Raw genomic sequence first — 20,216 nt, 5'->3', positions numbered from 1 at the left:
ATTGGCCCTCCTCTTTTCCAAACACATCAAATAAGGGGAACGCCCACTGGGGACAATAAAGGTGCTGAGGCCAAAAAATAATGCTCAGTCATCAGAGAGGTTCATGAGAACCAAAGTGCCATTAGGGGAAGACAAGAAAAAAAGGAGAAAAATACAAGAAAGAAAGACTTGGATTTATATAGCGCCTTTCACGATGACTGGACGTCTCAAAGCGCTTTACAGCCAATTAAGTACTTCTGGAGTGTGGTCACTGTTGTAATGTGGGAAACACAGCAGCCAATTTGCACACAAGCAAGCTCCCACAAACAGCAATGTGATAATGACCAGATAACCTGTTTTGTTATGTTGATTGAGGGACAAATATTGGCCAGGATACTGAGAGCAGATGGGGCCTCAGTTTAACAAAAGACTGCTCCTCTGACAGTGCAGCACTCCCTCAGTACTCCATTGGAGTGTCAACCTAGATTTATGTGCTCAAGTCCCTGGAGTGAGATTTGAGCCCACAACCTTCTGACTGAGAGGCAAGTGTGCTTCCAACTGAACCACAGTTAATGATTAAGAACTGGCTGAAATACACAGACCTTAATATCACTATGTCCATCCCATGACCTTCAGGCTGCTGCCTAGCAACCCTGGATTCCCCTGTTATATGGGCGACGTTACAGTTGACATCCTCCACATCAGAACATTGGAAGATGGTGTACAGGATGGTACCACCCCGCACCACAAATTAATATTTCAGTGAAGTATCTGGCTGCTTGAAGTAGATGCTTCCACTGGTACTGGTCCTAGTCCCATCTAGGAAGCTACATCGGCCTCAAAGTGGGCTGAGCTCCAGTGGGCCACAATTTCCACGCATTTTCCTGACTACCCGATTATTGTCTCAAATTGGAAGGGTCGTGATGGAAAGTCTGGGCCAAAGTATCCAAGCGATCACAAGCAACTGGATTCACAAACTTGTCTGTCTGCTTCCTTAATGCCAAATGTTTTTGTGAATCAGAATTTCCTTGGAGCTGCTCCCGCTCCACTGACCTAGCTTTTCCAGAGGTGCGATGGAAACCCTGTTGTGCATAAATGGGGTTTCCGACGCACTCTGACGCAGTTACAGCGGTGGAGTAGGTGCAGCTCTGAGGAAAATCCCGTCCAATGCATTTGTAACAATTTGGATAACTTTGCATCAAAGGGCCTGAAACTGACAACAATCATTTCATTGAAACTGAAAATTCCAGTGATAACCATGGCGAGCACTGCAAGTGAATATTTCATTGGTTTTCGCATCTCTCTGTGCTCCAACTGGCCAGACCTCGCACCCCATCTATCTGTTTCATTTGTCCAAATTGCTTCCAATCCTGTTTACATTGCCCTAGTCGAGCAGGGCACACAATCAGGCTTCAACTCTTGACCAACGCTCGTCACGTCGGCATCTTCATTATAACACTGCGGCCGGAATTTAAATTTGGATGCGGATTGGGAGCGGGAGGGGGCAGCGGGAGGGATCAATGCGGTTGGGAAACCCGGGAGAACGGATTTCCCCTGATTAGCATTTAGAATCTCTGTTTACCACCCGTAGGCAGATGGAGAGTCTGGTGGGCTGTCGGATGGGTAGGCTTCAGAGAGGAGGGAGGGAGGGAGGGATTGTGGGGGATGGGGGGGGGGCGGGAATCGGAGGTCGGAGGGGGATGAGGGCGTTGGAGGGGGACGTTAGAAGGCCGGAGGAGGATTGGGGGCCAAGGATCGAAGGCCCGAGGGGGGATTGGAGATCAGAGGCCCCATGAGGAAGAGGGATCAGAGGCATTCGGGGGGGATGAGGGTGGTCAGAGGCCTCATGAGGGAGACTGGAAGCCTCTTGAGGGTGGGGGGGAAAATCAGAGGCCTCATTTGGAGGGGGGGGGGTTTGAGGACTCAGAGGGAGCTTAAAGACCTCATGGAGGGAGGTCAAGGGGTGGGGTTACCGATCACAGCGGGGGTTTGGCGAGGCAGGAACGCTGGATCCAGCAAGTAAGTGGAAAGGCTCTTACTTCCTGGATCCAGGAGTCCTCCCCACCCTTTAGCTTGCGGCTTCCCTGAGGCCTGGGAATCCCACCCACCCGGAGTAAAATTTAAAATGGTGGATCACCGCGAGGCACGGTGCTCCATTATAATATTTAAAGTGCCAACCTGCCTCCTGGGAGCGGGTTGGCTGCCCGCCCCCATCCCGCCTCCGTTAAAACTGCAAGTGGGCGGCTTGAGGTCGTGATTCAGATTTTTAACTCTTTAACCTCCCACTCGACCCCAACTTACCTGTTTTTCGGGGTTAAAATCCCCTTCCCCCGTACCTACCTACACAATCACTGACTGACACGTAAGGATGGGCTGCAGGATGGGCATATAGAGGCCATGGATGATGCACTTTGCAAAGTGCAACAGTACGATAGCACTGGGCAGCTTTGTTATGCCCTGTCATGTGACCGTTACTGATCTATGCACCAGTTTCCTGTTTTAGGGTCTGTGGGCATCACATCTCTTGCAGATGGAATGTTCAAAGAAAACCTTTGCCACTGACATATTTTAAATGCAAAGGGATAAAGGTTCTTGATTAATTTATCTGTTTGGATATATTCTGCCAACCTTCTTAGCAGAAGGAAGAAAAGAGATATTTGATTAATTGCATACTTCAAATAACTAGACTTTTCAAAAAGTGATAAAAGGAACGATACAAGCATCAAACATTCTGAGGGAAATGGTTCCCAAAAACCATAATCCCGTAAATAGAATGAAGGGTTTATAGGTAAGCTGCAAAATGTAAATGTTCAGTTTTTTCAACATAAAACAGAAACAAGAATCTATGAATGAGAATGAACATAGCTTTGATGCAAATCAACCTAACCACGATTAACTGGTCAACAGGGACCAGTTTGCAGATAATTAAATGTGTATTAACCCAAGCTGAGAGATTTCGTTTTGATGGCCAATTAACAATAAAACTATCATCAAAAAACATTAGTTGCTTGGAAATAATTGCACATCACATCGTCTTTGAAAAATGACTTTGAAAGTTGGTGCAATTGCACAACATAAAATAAGTATTACGTGGTAATTTAGCAAAAGGTCAACATCAACAGATGGCACCTGAACAAAATGTAAATGACATTTGGCCTTTCCCCAACCAATATTCTCCCCACCTCTCCTTAGGCTGCTCACCCTAGGAAAGGTTTCATCGCATTAGTGGCCTTCTAATACCTCTTACACATGTCTGAGCAGTGTGCTATTGGTGGGCTATTTGGCTATAGGAATCTACATTTTCCAGCAGAGATTACTGAATACTGATCAGAAGTGCAAATCCTGGCTATTTTCCCCCTCCTTATCCCAGTAACCCGAAAACCAATAGCAGCATGGCTCCTGTTAGCCTATCCGAGATCGTTAACATCACTAGATCACCTAACATCATAGAGCATAGATTTCTGGGCTGCCTAAGTCAGAACCATGTCAGGGGGTGCATTTATCCACTCATGCATTAGCGGCACTCTCTGGAATTACAACATTAACTCACTGGCTTTGGAGGTGCTTTTAAAGAAACCTTCCTTGGCTTTTCCAATTTGTTGAAATCATTGAAATCATTGACTCTGTACTGTCATGTATCTCACATTTCTGTATATCACTGTATCTTACCATGCTATACATGACTATAACTGGATATGACCTATAACAATAAGCATACCTTACCACCAGGGGTGCACTTGCAGGAGACACTCCATACCTGTCCCACTGAGTATATAAAGGCAGGTCTCAGGCAAGTGCGGCACTGGAGATCTGGAATTAAAGGTGCAGGTCCTGAGTGACCTTGACTTCAGCATGTGTCTCGTGTAAGTCAGTACATTAGAGTCAGGACTTAACAGTGGCGACGAGTTACGGGATCACAGAATCCACAGCATGGTTACCAACAGCTCAGATGAGAAATATAATGCTGGCGACAATTGGGATGACTTTATAGAAAGGCTCCAGCAAAGCTTTGTGACCAAAGGCTGGCTGGGCGACGATAAGGCAGACAAGAGAAGAGCCCATCTCTTGACCAGCTGTGGCTCGAAAACATACGCTTTAATGAAAGACTTGCTGGCACCCGAGAAATCAGCAAGCAAGTCATTTGAGGAGTTGAGCACACTGGTGAGAGACCACCTGAAGCCAGCGAGCAGCCTACACATGGCCAGAAACAGGTTCTACAACTACAGACGCTGTGTGGGCCAAAGCATACCCGACTTCGTGGCGGAACTTCGGAGGCTGGCTAGTTTGTGTGAGTTCTCCGATGTACTGAGAGACTTTTTTATTGAAGGAATAGGCCACGCAAGCATATTCCGAAAGCTTATAGAGACTAAGAACTTGACTCTAGAGGCAGCAGCACTGGTCGCACAGACGTTCTTGGCAGGCGAAGAAGAAACGAGGCTGATCTATACTTCGGGTACGACAACCAACGAGGCATCGGAACAAGTGGGTTCACAGCATGAAACAAACCGCTACCCCCACACACAGACAAAGGCAGGAGAGCAGGCCTTCAACAGCAGACAGTGGCGCCAGAAGCCATCAAAATCAAGGGCCACATGAACGGCCGATCACACCTCATCAACCCACAATGCGAGCAATCAACAACAGATTGTGAGAAGCTCAAGGGAGATCAGCCAGACGCAGCTCATCCTTCAGAAACAATGGAAATGGTCTGTGTTGGAGATGTGGGGGAAGGCACTCAACCAGGGTGTGTCGATTTCAGCATGCCGTTTGCAGAAACTGCAACTACACAGGGCATCTGACTTGCATGTGCAGAAAAACAGCAGCTCGGCTGGTATACGAATCAGAAGGGTCGGAAAGCGGACCAGAAGACGGTTGGAACAGTGCACGGGATGGCGAGGTACAGCGGGTTAACACGATCAATGTCCACTGTTCTTACACCAAGACGCCTCCAATTATGATGATGGTTCTACTCAACGAGATACCCGTCAACATGGAACTGGACACGGGGGTCAGTCAGTCCCTCATGAGCATTCAACAATTTGAACAGCTGTGGCCGCACAAAAGCAACAGACCAAAACTCACAAAAATCGACACCAAACTAAGGACCTATATTAAAGAAATCGTCCCAGTCCTTGGCAGCGCCATGCTCTCAGTCACACACAAAGAGATGGTGAACCGACTTTCCCTGTGGATTGTCCCCGGGGATCTCCCAGCCCTGTTGGGGAGAAGTGGCTAGCAGAACTTAATTGGAAATGGAATGATGTTCACGTCATGTCGTCAGAGGAACGGACCTCCTCCCAACAGTTCTAAGCTGTTTTGAACATCTCTTTCAGCCAGGTGTGGGCACCTTCAAAGGGGCCAAAGTTAGAATCTACATCACACAGAATGCCAGACCGGTCCATCACAAGGCTAGAGCTGTGCCTTATGTGATGAGGGAAAATATTGAAAACGAACTGGACCGGCTTCTGCGGGAAGGCATAATATCTCCCGTGGAATTCAGCGACTGGGTAAGCCCCATTGTCCCCGTCATGAAGCCTGATGGATCCGTGCGAATCTGTGGGGATTACAAGTCTACCATATACAGAGTCTCCCTACAGGACCAATACCGCTGCCCAGAGCGGAGGACCTATTTGCCACATTGGCTGAAGGAAAACTTTTCTCGAAACTTGACTTCACATCTGCATATATGACGCAAGAACTGACCGAAGAGTCTAAGCTACTCACCACCATCAACACACATCAAGGTCTTTTTGTGTACAATCGATGCCCATTCGGCATCAGGTTGGCAGCTGCTATATTCCAGCGCAATATGGAGAGTCTGCTCAAGTCCATCCCGGGGCCGGTTGTGTTTCAAGACGACATACTCATCACGGGCAGGGTTACCGACTCCCATCTCCGCAATTTGGAGGAAGTACTAAGTCGATTGGATGGGTAGGCCTAAGAGTTAAGAAATCCAAGTGTCTGTTTCTCGCGCCTGAGGTTGAATTTTTGGGCAGAAGGATTGCCGCTGATGGAATCCGCCCAACCGAATCCAAAACAGAAGCGATTCACCTGGCACCCAGGCCCCGGAATGTCTCGGAACTGCGCGCCTTTCTCGGGCTACTCAATTATTTTGGGAACTTTATGCAGAACTTGAGCACGCTGCTGAAGCCTCACCATGTGCTACTCAGGAAGGGGTGCGATTGGTTTTGGGGGGACGTCCAAGAACGTGCCTTCAATAAGGCATGCAACCTTCTATGATCCAAGAGTGTCTTAGCCTTTTTTGACCCAGGTAAAAAGTTAGTCCTTACGTGTGATGCGTCAGCATACGGGGTTGGGTACGTTTTACAGCACGTCAATGATGCGGGTAAATTGCAGCCCGTTGCTGATGCCTCCAGGTCACTTTCATGGGCGGAGCACGGGTACGGTATGGTTGAGAAGGAGGCGCTCGCGTGCGTGTACGGTGTCAAAAAGATGTACCAATACCTTTTCGGGGCCAAGTTTGCATTAGAAACCAACCACAAACCCCTCACATCCCTACTATCCGAGTGCAAGTCAATCAACGGCAACGCCTCGACGCGCATTCAGCAGTGGGCACTCATGCTGGCGGCTTACGACTACACGATAAGGCACAGACCAGGCACAGACAACTGTGCCGACGTGCTTAGCAGGCTACCCCTGGCGACCACAGAAGGGTCCGACGAACAGGACTGTGAGATGGTCATGGCAATCAATGCCTTTGAATCCACAGGTTCACCCATGATGGCTCGCCAAATCAGGGCCTGGACGGCCAGCGACCCCACGTTATCTCTAGTTAAAAGATGTGTTTTAACTGGTGACTGGGCAGAGGCTCACAATGTCTGCCCCGAGGAGGTCAAACCCTTCCATAGGTGCATGCATGAACTCTCACTACAGGCAGACTGCCTGATGTGGGGCAGCCGAGTAGTTATGCCCTGATGAGACAGGGAAGCATTTGTCCGGGAGCTCCATCGTGAGCACCCGGGGATCGTCCTTATGAAGGCCATAGTCAGATCTCATGTCTGGTGGCCTGGCCTTGACGCGGACTTGGAGCTCTGCGTCCGTTGGTGCACCATTTGTGCCCAACTCAGTAATGCCCCCAGGGAGACTCCCCTAAGCCCCTGGCCCTGGCCCACGAAACCGTGGTCGCGGGTACATGTAGACTATGCGGGCCCATTCATGGGCAAAATGTTCCTCATAGTCGTTGATGCATTTTCAAAATGGATCGAGTGCACCATTTTAAACTCGAGCACCACCTCCACCACTGTGGAGAGCCTTAGAACCATGTTCGCAACGCACGGCGTTCCTGACATATTGGTCAGTGATAATGGTCTGTGCTTCACCAGCGCAGAATTTCATGATTTTAGAATTGACCACGGTATAAATCACGTTAAGACGGCACCTTTCAAGCCGGTCTCCAATGGCCAGGCGGAGCGAGCAGTGCAGATCATTAAACAAAGCATGCTTAAAATCCAAGGTCCCACGCTGCAGAGCAGCCTGTCGCGACTGCTGCTGGCATACAGATCTCGTCTGCATTCGTTGACTAGGGTTCCCCCTGCGCAACTATTGATGAAACGAACCTTAAAGACCAGGCTCTCGTTAATCCTCCCAGACATGCATGAAATTGTTGAGGCTAAGCGTCAAAAGCTAACTGAGTACCATGACCGAAATTCGAGGGGGAGGTGGAATGAGATAGGGGACAAAGTATTTGTGCTAAACTATGGCCTGGGTCCCATATGGCTTGCAGGGACAGTAACAGACAAAGAGGGAAACAGGCTACTGGTTGTACAAATGGACAATGGCCAAACTTGCCGGAGGCATGTAGACCAAGTAAAAAGTAGATTCACTGATAACACTGAAGAACCAGAGGCAGACTACAATGTGGAACTCACACCACACCTGGTGGACAGACAGAAGGAACAACCTGAGGAAAGGGCAGTCTCAACAGACAGCCCAGGCGAGATACCAGCAATCACACCGAACGAAAAACAGGCACCAAGGCAAACAACTGAACCACAACTAAGACACTCCACGCGAGAGCGCAGACCACCTGAGAGACTGAATCTATAAAGGCAATAAGACCTTGGGGGAGGGTGATGTCATGTATCTCACATTACTGTATATAACTGTATCTTACCATGCTATACATGACTGTAACTGGATATGACCTGTAACAATAAGCATACCTTACCACCAGGGGTGCACTTGCAGGAGACACTCCATACCTGTCCCACTGAGGTATATAAAGGCAGGTCTCAGGCAAGTGCGGCACTGGAGAGCTGGATTTAAAGGTGCAGGTCCTGAGTGATCTTGACTTCAGCATGTGTCCCGTGTAAGTCAGTACATTAGAGTCAGGACTTAACATGTACCACAGCTACTATTACAAGCTATTTGTTTCCACTCGCAATATTGTTTTTTATTAATGGAAAAGCTTAGGTGAAAGCCCAACATTCAGAGTGCAGGACACCAGCAAGGCTGAGTAGGTAAGTCGGGAACTAATTAGCCCTGTGCTCGCTGACCTACATTGGCTCCCAGTCCAGCAACGCCTCGATTAAAAAATTCTCATCCTTGTTTTCAGTCCTATAATCTGCCGAGATCTCTACACTTCTTCTGGCCACTTGTACACCTCTGGGTTTCATCGCTCCACCATTAGCGGCCGAGCCTTCAGCTGCCTGGGCCCAAAGCTCTGGAATTCTTTCCCATAACCTTTCCGCCTCGCTATCTTCTCCCCTCCTTAAAAACTGCCTTTCACCAAGCTTTTGGTCACTTGTCCTAATATCTCCTTATGTTTGATTACGCTCCTGTGAAATACCTTGGGACATTTCACTATGTTGAAGGCGCTATATAAATGCAAGTTGTTGTTGTTAGTGGACGCCAAGCTTGGTTAAAATCCTGAAAACTGTAAGAGGATGAGAAGATTGAGGGAGATGAGGAGTTGTACAATTTTGAGGGCCTGAGAAAGAATTAAATAGAGTGTGGTGTGATGAGCCTTGTTCTCAACACAGGGAGGACACATAGAGGAGGAAGAACATGCAGGTTGGCTTATTTGGAGATTAACAAGAACAATGAAGGCAAGTTCAGAGGAGCATTTCAAATCTTCAATCGGTTTGGGCTTTACAGAGAGGTAAGAGAGGAAAATAAATGATTTGCATGAAAGAGGAAACTGAACTTGTTCAACACAGGAGGAGATGTTGATCCTGTATATACCAATTAAATCTTGGATAAGTTCCTGTGTGATGTACAAGCAACAAGTTCCCTGCTCTTATCAGTTGCAGCGGAATGAAAGGATTAATGAGCCTTTGGTAACACAGAGAGATGATGATTACATTTACAGGAAATCAAAGAAAGGTACATTTTGTAGAGCTTAAATGCACACAGTGTCCATCACATAGAATTACACAGAATGTACAGCAGCACGGCAAACCAGTCCCACCCACCCTTTCCCTCAAAAACTATCTGTCCCACCTGTGACAGGGACTGTGGTTCTCTTATTGGACTGTTCAGCCACCTAAGGACTCATTTTTAGAATGGAAGCAAGTTTTCCTCGATTCCGAGGGACTGCCTATAATGATGATGACAGCACAGAAACAAGCTACTCGGCCCAAATGGTCTGTGCTGGTGTTTATGCTGTACAGGAGCCTCCTCCTACCCTATTTCATCCAACCCTATTGACTTGTCCTTTTCTTTTTCCTTCATGTGTTTATCTACCATCCCGTTAAATGCATCTATGCTATTCACCTCAACTACTCCCTGTGGTAGCAAGTTCCCCATTCTAACCATTCTCTGAGTAAATACATTTCTCCTGAATTCCCTATTGGATTTATTAGTGATTATCTTATATTTATGACCCCTAGTTTTGGATTCCCCCGCAAGTAGAAACATCTTCTCAACATCGACCCTATCAAACCCCTTCATCATTTTAAAGACCTCTATTAAAGTAAAGAGCCCCAGCCTTATTGAACAATTGCAGGGTCTTCCTATATTGCTGGTTCCTGAATAGAGTTATTGCTTTGAAGGGACAAAGATTCATAAAATATAATAAATGATTGCAATGGAGAGAGAAAGGTTGGAGGTCGGAGGTGAGTGAAGGGTCACCGGTCAAAAGAAAATGTGCAGTGAATAGATAATTGTGAAATTACGTTTTTTTTTTGCTATCTAATGACTCCTAATTCTGTCATGATCATCTTGACAATGTGCAGCCTATGCTGTCTCGATTCTTGGGTTGTTAATGCTACTTAATCCTTAGCCCGTTGACTCCTTGCAGGGTATAGTCCTACACTTTGGTCTTCTGTACCTCACCTGAGTGACTGTTCTTTATGTGGGAGCCTAGATAGTGAAGTAACTTTCACCACGGAGCGCAAAACTGGCAGTAGTGGATCCACCACCCATTATAGACTTTGCCAGATTATAGATGGTCCATCTGCAGCTGCCTGCCGGTGAAAGTTAAAATCTGCCCACCGTGAGCCTAATCCTGTCATCGTCCAATGTTCACAAACATGAACATTGCCACAGGCTTCACTCTCCAGCAATAAAGTTACCTGTCCTCTCCAGCCCGGGGACCTTCTGAAGCACCTCAACGGTTGCCCGAGCCTAGATCAGCTAACGTAGCACAGGCCAGGAACTGAACCTGGTGTCATTTTGGTCTAACTGGGCATAGTGTTACATTGCATGCTGCTTTTACCCATCAGGCCGTCAGGGAGCAGGACTCTTTCTAAAGAGGGAAATGTGCCAATAAAAGTTCCTTTTAGGCATGGTACCTTACTATCAGGAAAGTGTTTTGAAGAGGGAAACTGGCCATCAGCATCCCTTGTAAACAGAGAGTCTTCCAAACAGTAGTAGTGATGTTGGGGAGGGCATCAAACATGAAATTAGGGGTGCGTGCAATAAAGGTGCAGCAGTTATAATGGGTGACTTTAATATGCACATAGATTGGGTTAACCAAACTGGAAGCAATACGGTGGAGGAGGATTTCCTGGAGTGCATAAGGGATGGTTTTTTAGACCAATATGTCGAGGAACCAACTAGGGGGGAGGCCATCTTAGACTGGGTGTTGTGTAATGAGAGAGGATTAATTAGCAATCTCGTTGTGCGAGGCCCCTTGGGGAAGAGTGACCATAATATGGTGGAATTCTGCATTAGGATGGAGAATGAAACAGTTAATTCAGAGACCATGGTCCAGAACTTAAAGAAGGGTAACTTTGAAGGTATGAGGCGTGAATTGGCTAGGATAGATTGGCGAATGATACTGAAGGGGTTGACTGTGGATGGGCAATGGCAGACGTTTAGAGACCACATGGATGAACTACAACAATTGTACATTCCTGTCTGTCGTAAAAATAAGAAAGGGAAGGTGGCTCAACCGTGGCTATCAAGGGAAATCAGGGATAGCATTAAAGCCAAGGAAGTGACATACAAATTGGCCAGAAATAGCAGCGAACCCGGGGACTGGGAGAAATTTAGAACTCAGCAGAGGAGGACAAAGGGTTTGATTAGGGCAGGGAAAATGGAGTACGAGAAGAAGCTTGCAGGGAACATTAAGACGGATTGCAAAAGTTTCGATAGATATGTAAAGAGAAAAAGGTTAGTAAAGACAAACGTAGGTCCCCTGCAGTCAGAATCAGGGTAAGTCACAACGGGGAACAAAGAAATGGCGGACCAATTGAACAAGTACTTTGGTTCGGTATTCACTGAGGAGGACACAAACAACCTTCCGGATATAAAAGGGGTCAGAGGGTCTAGTAAGGAGGAGGAACTGAGGGAAATCCTTATTAGTCGGGAAATTGTGTTGGGGAAATTGATGGGATTGAAGGCCGATAAATCCCCAGGGCTTGATGGACTGCATCCCAGAGTACTTATGGAGGTGGCCTTGGAAATAGTGGATGCTATGACAGTCATTTTCCAACATTCCATTGACTCTGGATCAGTTCCTATGGAGTGGAGGGTAGCCAATGTAACCCCACTTTTTAAAAAAGGAGGGAGAGAGAAAACAGGGAATTATAGACCGGTCAGCCTGACATCGGTAGTGGGTAAAATGATGGAATCAATTATTAAGGATGTCATCGCAGTGCATTTGGAAAGAGGTAATATGATAGGTCCAAGTCAGCATGGATTTGTGAAAGGGAAATCATGCTTGACAAATCTTCTGGAATTTTTTGAGGATGTTTCCAGTAGAGTGGACAAGGGAGAACCAGTTGATGTGGTATATTTGGACTTTCAGAAGGCTTTCGACAAGATCCCACACAAGAGATTAATGTGCAAAGTTAAAGCTCATGGGATTGGGGGTAGTGTGCTGACATGGATTGAGAACTGGTTGTCAGACAGGAAGCAAAGAGTAGGAGTAAATGGGGACTTTTCAGAATGGCAGGCAGTGACTAGTGGGGTACCTCAAGGTTCTGTGCTGGGGCCCCAGCTGTTTACACTGTACATTAATGATTTAGACGAGGGGATTAAATGTAATATCTCCAAATTTGCGGATGACACTAAGTTGGGTGGCAGTGTGAGCTGCGAGGAGGATGCTTTGAGGCTGCAGAGCGACTTGGATAGGTTAGGTGAGTGGGCAAATGCATGGCAGATGAAGTATAATGTGGATAAATGTGAGGTTATCCACTTTGGTGGTAAAAACAGAGAAACAGACTATTATCTGAATGGTGACAGATTAGGAAAAGGGGAGGTGCAAAGAGACCTGGGTGTCATGGTACATCAGTCATTGAAGGTTGGCATGCAGGTACAGCAGGCGGTTAAGAAAGCAAATGGCATGTTGGCCTTCATAGCAAGGGGATTTGAGTACAGGGGCAGGGAGGTGTTGCTACAATTGTACAGGGCCTTGGTGAGGCCACACCTGGAGTATTGTGTACAGTTTTGGTCTCCTAACCTGAGGAAGGACATTCTTGCTATTGAGGGAGTGCAGCGAAGGTTCACCAGACTGATTCCCGGAATGGCGGGACTGACCTATCAAGAAAGACTGGATCAACTGGGCTTGTATTCACTGGAGTTCAGAAGAATGAGAGGGGACCTCATAGAAACGTTTAAAATTCTGACGGGGTTAGACAGGTTAGATGCAGGAAGAATGTTCCCAATGTTGGGGAAGTCCAGAACCAGGGGACACAGTCTAAGGATAAGGGGGAAGCCATTTAGGACCGAGATGAGGAGGAATTTCTTCACCCAGAGAGTGGTGAACCTGTGGAATTCTCTACCACAGAAAGTTGTTGAGGCCAATTCACTAAATATATTCAAAAAGGAGTTAGATGAAGTCCTTACTACTAGGGGAATCAAGGGGTATGGTGAGAAAGCAGGAATGGGGTACTGAAGTTGCATGTTCAGCCATGAACTCATTGAATGGCGGTGCAGGCTAGAAGGGCCGAATGGCCTACTCCTGCACCTATTTTCTATGTTTCTATGTTTCTATGTTTCCAAGATCAAAAGATAACTACAGATGAGGAAGGCCATTCAGCCCATCGTAATTCATCCATCCAGAGAGATCTTAGCGTCCCCCATTCTACCATCCAATTGTTAAATGATTCCAGGGTTTTTGCCTTCACTCCTCCATCTGGAAGTAAATTCCACAAATAGGTCACTTTTTCCGTGAAGAAGAATTTCCTGCAAAAAGTCCTAAAATTGTCTTTTACTAGTTTGAACCTGTGTCCCCATGTTCTATCCTCACAGTTTCATTCAAAGTAATATTCCAGGTTAACTACTTTCCATACCATCGGGAACTTATTAGCCTTTTAGAACCTTTTAAGTGTCAGCTGTGGCTCAGTGGGTAACACTTTTGCCTCTGAGTCAGAACGTCATGGGTTCAAGTCCCACTCCAGGGACTTGAGCACAAAATCTCGGCTGACACTCCAGTCCATCACTAAGGGAGTGCTGCACTGTTGGAGGTGCTGTCTTTCGGATGAGAAGTTTAACCGCGGGCTCGTCTGCCCTGTCAAGTGGAAGTAAAAGATTCCACGGCATGATTGGCAGAACAGATGGGAGTTCTCCCGGGTGTCCTGGCCAATATTTATCCCTCAATCAAGATCACTAAACAGATTATCTAACCTTTATCTCACTGCATGTTTGTGGGATCTTGGTGTGCAAATTGCCTGCCGCATTTCCAACAATGCAACAGTGGCCACACTACAAAAGTACCTTAGCTTTTAAAGTAAGATTTCCTTTCTGAACGTTAGATAGGCCTCAAGAGCACAATGGAGATCTTCTGTAAAGTTGCTCATTTATTATGCTAAAATAAATATTCCACCATCACAGTAATGTTTTGTGACATTTCTTTCTGCTAACTGGAATTTTGCCTATTTATATATATCCAAAGAATGTCAGTATGCGTGCATATAGTTATGTACATTAGTTATATGCAGAAACAACTTTGCCCAAGGCCCAATTTACGACATGACTCACTGTGCGGAAAAATAGATCTGTTTTTCTAGATAATCAAGTTTAATTAGAGAGAAGAAGGTGCAGCAAAGGATTTTGGGAAGCCTGACAAATGTTAACGCACATTGATCACCTGCTGCTGTATAAAGTCATAATAAAATGGCTCCCTCTGGTGGAGGAAACCACAATTTCGGTAGCAATGAAATTTGATTCTCAGCTCTCTTAACGTTCTTTGGTCTATTGTAGAATCAATGAATCATAGAATCTTACAGCACAGAAGGAGGTCATTCGGCCCATTATGCCTGTGCTGACTCTTTGAAAGAGCTATCCAATTAGCCCTGTGAGCTGTGGTTGTGATCTACCAAAACTCCTTGGATTCTGGGGAGGTCCCAGCGGATTGGAAAACCACAAATGTAACGCCCTTATTTAAAAAAAGAGGCAAACAGAAAGCAGGAAACTATAGACCAGTTAGCTTAACATCTGTCATTGGGAAAACGCTGGAGTCCATTATTAAGGAAGCAGTAGCAGGACATTTGGAAAAGCATAATACAGTCAAGCAGAGTCAGCATGGTTTTATGAAAGGGAAATCATGTTTGACAAATTTGCTGGAGTTCTTTGAGGATGTAACGAGCAGGGTGGATAAGGAGGAACCAGTGGATGTGGTGTATTTGGATTTCCAGAAGGCATTCGATAAGGTGCCACATAAAAGGTTACTGCACAAGATAAAGGTTCACGGGGTTGGGGGTAATATATTAGCATGGATAGAGGATTGGCTAACTAACAGAAAGCAGAGAGTCGGGCTAAATGGTTCATTTTCCGGTTGGCAAACGTAACTAGTGAGATGCCACAGGGATCGGTGCTGGGGCCTCAACTATTTACAATCTATATTAATGATTTGGATGAAGGGACCGAGTGTGATGTAGCCAATGTTTGCTGATGATACAAAGATGGGTGGGAAAGCAAGTTGTGAGGAGGACACAAAAAATCTGCAAAGGGATATAGACAGGCTAAGTGAATGGGTAAAACTTTGGCAGATGGTGTATAATGTGGGAAAGTGAGGTTATCCACTTTGGCAGAAAAAATAAAAAAGCAAATTATTATTTAAATGGAGAGAAATTACAAAATGCTGCAGTACAGAGAGACCCGGGGTCCTTGTGCATGAAACATAAAAAGTTAGTGTACAGGAAGTAAATGGAATGTTGGCCTTTATTGCAAAGGGGATGGAGTATAAAAGCAGTGAAGTCATGCTACAGCTGTACAGGGTATTGGTGAGGCCACACCTGGAGTACTGCGTACAGTTTTGCTCTCCTTATTTAAGGAGGGATATACTTGCATTAGAGGCTGTTCAGAGAAGGTACACGAGGTTAATTCCTGAGATGAAGGGGTTGACTAATGAAGATAGGTTGAGTAGGTTGGGCCTATACTCATTGGAGTTTAGAAGAATGAGAGGTGATTTTATTGAAACATATAAGATACTGAGGGGGCTTGACAGGGTAGATGCAGAGAAGATGTTTTCCCTCGTGGGGGAATCTAGAACTAGGGGGTATAGTTTCAGAATAAGGTGTTGCCCGTTTAAAACTGAGATGAGGAGGAATTTCTTCTCTCGGAGGGTTGTAAATCTGTGGAATTCTCTGCCTCAGAGAGTTGTGGAAGCTGGGTCATTGATTATATTTAAGGTGGAGATAAACAGATTTTTGAGCGATATGGGAGTGAAGGGTTATGGGGAGTGGGCAGGGAAGTGAGCTGAGCCGAAGATCAGGTCAGCCATGATCTTATTGAATGGCGGAGCAGGCTTGAGGGGCCAAACGGCCTACTCCTGCTCCTATTTCTTATGTTTCTTATGTTACTTATGTGGCTCAGTGGGTAGCACTCTCACCTCTGAGGCAGAAGGTTGATGGGTTCAAGTCCCACTCCAGAGACTTGAGCCCAAAAATCTAGGCTGACACTCCAGTCTGTACTGAGGGATTGCTGCATTGTCGGAGGTGTCGTCTTTCAGATGAAATGTTAAACCGAGGCCCCACCTGCCCTCTCAGGTGGATGTAAAAGATTCTCATGGCACTATAAATATTGTCCTGGCCAATATTTATCCCTCAATCAACATAACAAAAAAACAGATTATCTATTTATTATCACATTGCTGTTTGTGGGAGCATGCTGTGCGCAAATTGGCTGCCGCGTTTCCTACATTCCAACAGTGACTACACTTCAAAAAGTACTTCATTGGCTGTAAAGTGCTTTGGGACATCCGGTGGTTGTGAAAGGCGCTATATAAATGCAAGTCTTTCTTTTCTTTTACTCCCCCTGCTCCTTCCCTGCACATTATTTCTCTTCGAGTATTTATCTAAATCCTTTATGAAATTTACTTTTAAATCTGCTTTCCACCCCCTTTTCTAAGGGTCGGTTCTCTCTGGACTACAACGGTAAGAGAAAATGCTTGAAAAAGTCATGGTCTGTGAATGTTTATTGGGTACAGCCCTAATGCTGATTTCCATTACTAAGCAGCAAAGACTCTCCACGGACAGATAACTGTGTTCACACAGCCTCCTGGGGAAATACTGCACATGGTCACAGTCACAGAGGAGGTCATTTTGCTTACAGACGTTTGTGCTGTAGCAGGGGCAGAAACCTGATTGGAGAGATTCAAACATGGACAGGAGAGGTTGAAGATGAGGCAGTAGTTTGCAAGGACAGAGGGGCCGAGAGTTATTTTTGGAGATGGACGGTGTGTGGCAGCATTTTTGAAATGGAGGGGGGAGAACAGTAACCGAGGAGAGTAAACCATTTACAACGTCTGCTAGCATGGGGGCCATGAAGGGAAGTTATGTGGTCAGCAGTTTAGTGGGAATGGATTCAATGGGAGTAGCAGGTGGGTCTCATGAGCAAGTTGAACTTGGAGAGGACACGATGGGGAGAGAAGAGAGCAACTGGAGAAAGGCGCATTTTCAAGGCTAGGATGGGGAGAGCCTAGGGGAACCTAGGCTTGGTGGGCAAGGGTAGGAAGTGACAGAAGCAGCCGATTGATGGTCTCAATCATGTGTAGAATAATCACCGACATAGACTGGTTGGGCCGAATGGCCTCCTTCCATTTTGTAACTTCTCTGCATAATCTTAGTGAAAAAAAATCCATTGAGCTCCTTGCAACTTGCTGTTGGAGGGAGGGATGGCAGGGGCAGAGGGGTGTAAGGAGACGGTGAGTAATGGAGAAAAGAAGCTGGGGGTTAATCTTTGCTCTACAAGGTGATCCAGGAGGAGTGGCAGGTTTTGGCAGAGGAGAGTTGAGGCCTGATGGAGCTTGATGTGATCCAGCCAGATCTGATGATGGAAGGCTAAATCAATTGGGCACTAGATAAGTTCTAATGTGCACCACTTGGAGGGAACAAAGACTGGGGCTGTACCGGGGGAGCAACCAGGATGGGAGTACATAAAGGTAAAAGTTACAACGGGAATCCTAAATACCCTTCTGCAGTGTGTCAGCTTGGCTCAGTTTCTTTGAGGCTTGTGATGTAAGCTGTCACACGAACATAAGAACATAAGAAGTAGGAGCAGGAGTAGGCCATTTGGCCCATCGAGCCCGCTCCGCCATTCAATAAGATCTTGGCTGATCTGATCATGGACTCAGTTCCACTAGTGCGGTACTGAGGGAGTGCTGCACTGTCAGGGGTGTCGTCCTTCGGATCAGACGTTAAACCAAACTCCTGTCAGCCTGTTATAATGGAAGACAAAGCTGTTATAATGGGTAAGTGGATGGGTGACATGAAATGGCCACAGGGCTCCTAATTATATGAAACAATCTAATTTTACTGATGGGGGAAGTGAACTAAGACAAGGAAGAGAGGGGAGGACAAGTAAAGGGTTAGATGACAGACGCACAACAGAAGCAGCAAACAGGTCAAATAGTGGACAGATTTATTTATTATTAAAAAGACTAAGAGGTGAAAAGTGCTTAATGAAATATAACGGTCATTTTAAGCAGGCCGTGAAAAGATGTTGGAAAAACACTAAGAGAGTAAAACTGTTCCAAAATGAAAGGGATTTAACCTGCGACCTCGATCTTTAATGTTTTACTACGATAAAGGCGCTATATAAATGTAAGTTGTTGTGTGGCTCAGGACTGCAATCCCATGTGGCACATTTACCCACCATGTCATAGCTGGAGCCAATTAAGGTGCTTTAATGTGAATGGTTCTAACAGAGTCTGATTGGCAAATCGGTAGTTAATTAATGTTTTTAATCATTGTGTATGCCGTTTTTAAGACATGTTTTATTGTAATTAAACCACTTTTCCTTCCAACTCCACTGACATTTCTGTATCATAAAACATTAAGAAAAAAACAAGAGGAACAAGCAGCTTCAATAAAAGGATTATGCAGCTTGTAACATGTTTGTTAGGATGCTCTTTAGTTACAGTGCAAATAGATTTATCCTTGGGGACTGCAACAGTGTGCAAAGTAGAAAATATCACTTTACCTCAGTGGAAAAGAAGGCCTGTGAGGCATTGACATAAAGATGAACACAGGAACAATGACGCATTGCAAATGATTCTTTTTCAAATTCCGAAACGTAGGTGAAGGAAAAAGCATCATAATGCAGGACACCAGCAAGATTTAAAATAGTAAGGGCGAGGGGGGGGGGGGGGGGAAGGCCTTTGCATTTCTGTCGCTCCTTATCGTGTCCCCAGGATATCCCACAACACTTCACAATCGAGGAGTTACTTTGTGAAGTGCAGTCACTGTTGTTTTGAGATGGGACCGATGTGACTGAGAGCGAGGGGTTGGAGACTAGCAATGAAGAGATTGCCAATCAGATCCATTGCTTTGTATCCGGAAGTATGACAGACGCTTCCCAGATATGTCTCCGCAAGATCCTGCAAATCCCCTGGGAGGACAGACGCACCAACATTAGCGTCCTCGACCAGGCCAACATCCCCAGCATCGAAGCACTGACCACACTCGACCAGCTCCGTTGGGCGGGGCCACATTGTTCGCACGCCCGACACAAGACTCCCAAAGCAAGCGCTCTACTCGGAACTCCTGCACAGCAAGCGAGCCCCGGGTGGGCAGAGGAAACGTTTCAAGGACACCCTCAAAACCTCCCTGATAAAATGCAACAACCCCACCGACACCTGGGAGTCCCTGGCCAAAGACCGCCCGAAGTGGAGGAAGTGCATCCGGGAGGGCGCTGAGCACCTCGAGTCTCGTCGCCGAGAGCATGCAGAAACCAAGCGCAGGCAGCGGAAAGAGCGTGCGGCAAACCAGACTCCCCACCCACCCCTTCCTTCCCGTATTGGACTGTACAGCCACCTGAGAACTCATTTTTAGAGTGGAAGCAAGTCTTCCTCGATTCCGAGGGGCTGCCTATGATGATGATGATGATGACTGGAGGACTCAAGCAGTGGACTGACGCTACAGAATTAGGAACACAGAAAGATGTGGAGAAATTGTACTGGGCTACAAATTGCTGTCAGTAATGTTACTGTATGAACATTTAACACATCGTATCAAATTTCTCACTATACAGGTTGGGCGTCCGAAATCCAGAGTTCTGAAATTTGGAAAGTTCCGGAATCCGGACATCGGGCCGATCCGTGGCGGGGTCGTCCAGAATCCGAAAAATGTTCCGGAATCCGGTCATTTTTTAAAACCGATTCCCGCTGTGAGTTGGGCCGAGGGAGGGGGAAAAACAACCCCCCAAAAATACCCCCAAATAAAAATTCATAAAACATTCAAATAATTCCTACCTACTAAATCGCTGAAAATGAATTAAAAAATAAAAACGTTAACTTACCTTTTTTGCAGGTCTTTAACGCAGGTTTACCTGGCCACCGATGTTGCTGAACCTGGAACCGGCGACCCCCAACTCTCCAGCTCCATTGC

General features: G+C 46.2%; 1 protein-coding gene across 1 annotated transcript in view; it reads right to left on the bottom strand.

The window, feature by feature from the left end:
- Positions 1–20,216, bottom strand: part of col7a1l (collagen type VII alpha 1-like) — a 505,550-nt gene that overhangs the window by 122,645 nt on the left and 362,689 nt on the right. The window lies entirely within an intron of this gene.

The sequence above is a fragment of the Pristiophorus japonicus genome, chromosome 13 (genome assembly GCF_044704955.1).
Source record: "Pristiophorus japonicus isolate sPriJap1 chromosome 13, sPriJap1.hap1, whole genome shotgun sequence".
NCBI lineage: Eukaryota > Metazoa > Chordata > Chondrichthyes > Pristiophoridae > Pristiophorus > Pristiophorus japonicus.
The sequence above is the reverse complement of the archived record's forward strand: the minus strand, read 5'-3'. Positions and strand labels throughout refer to the sequence as shown.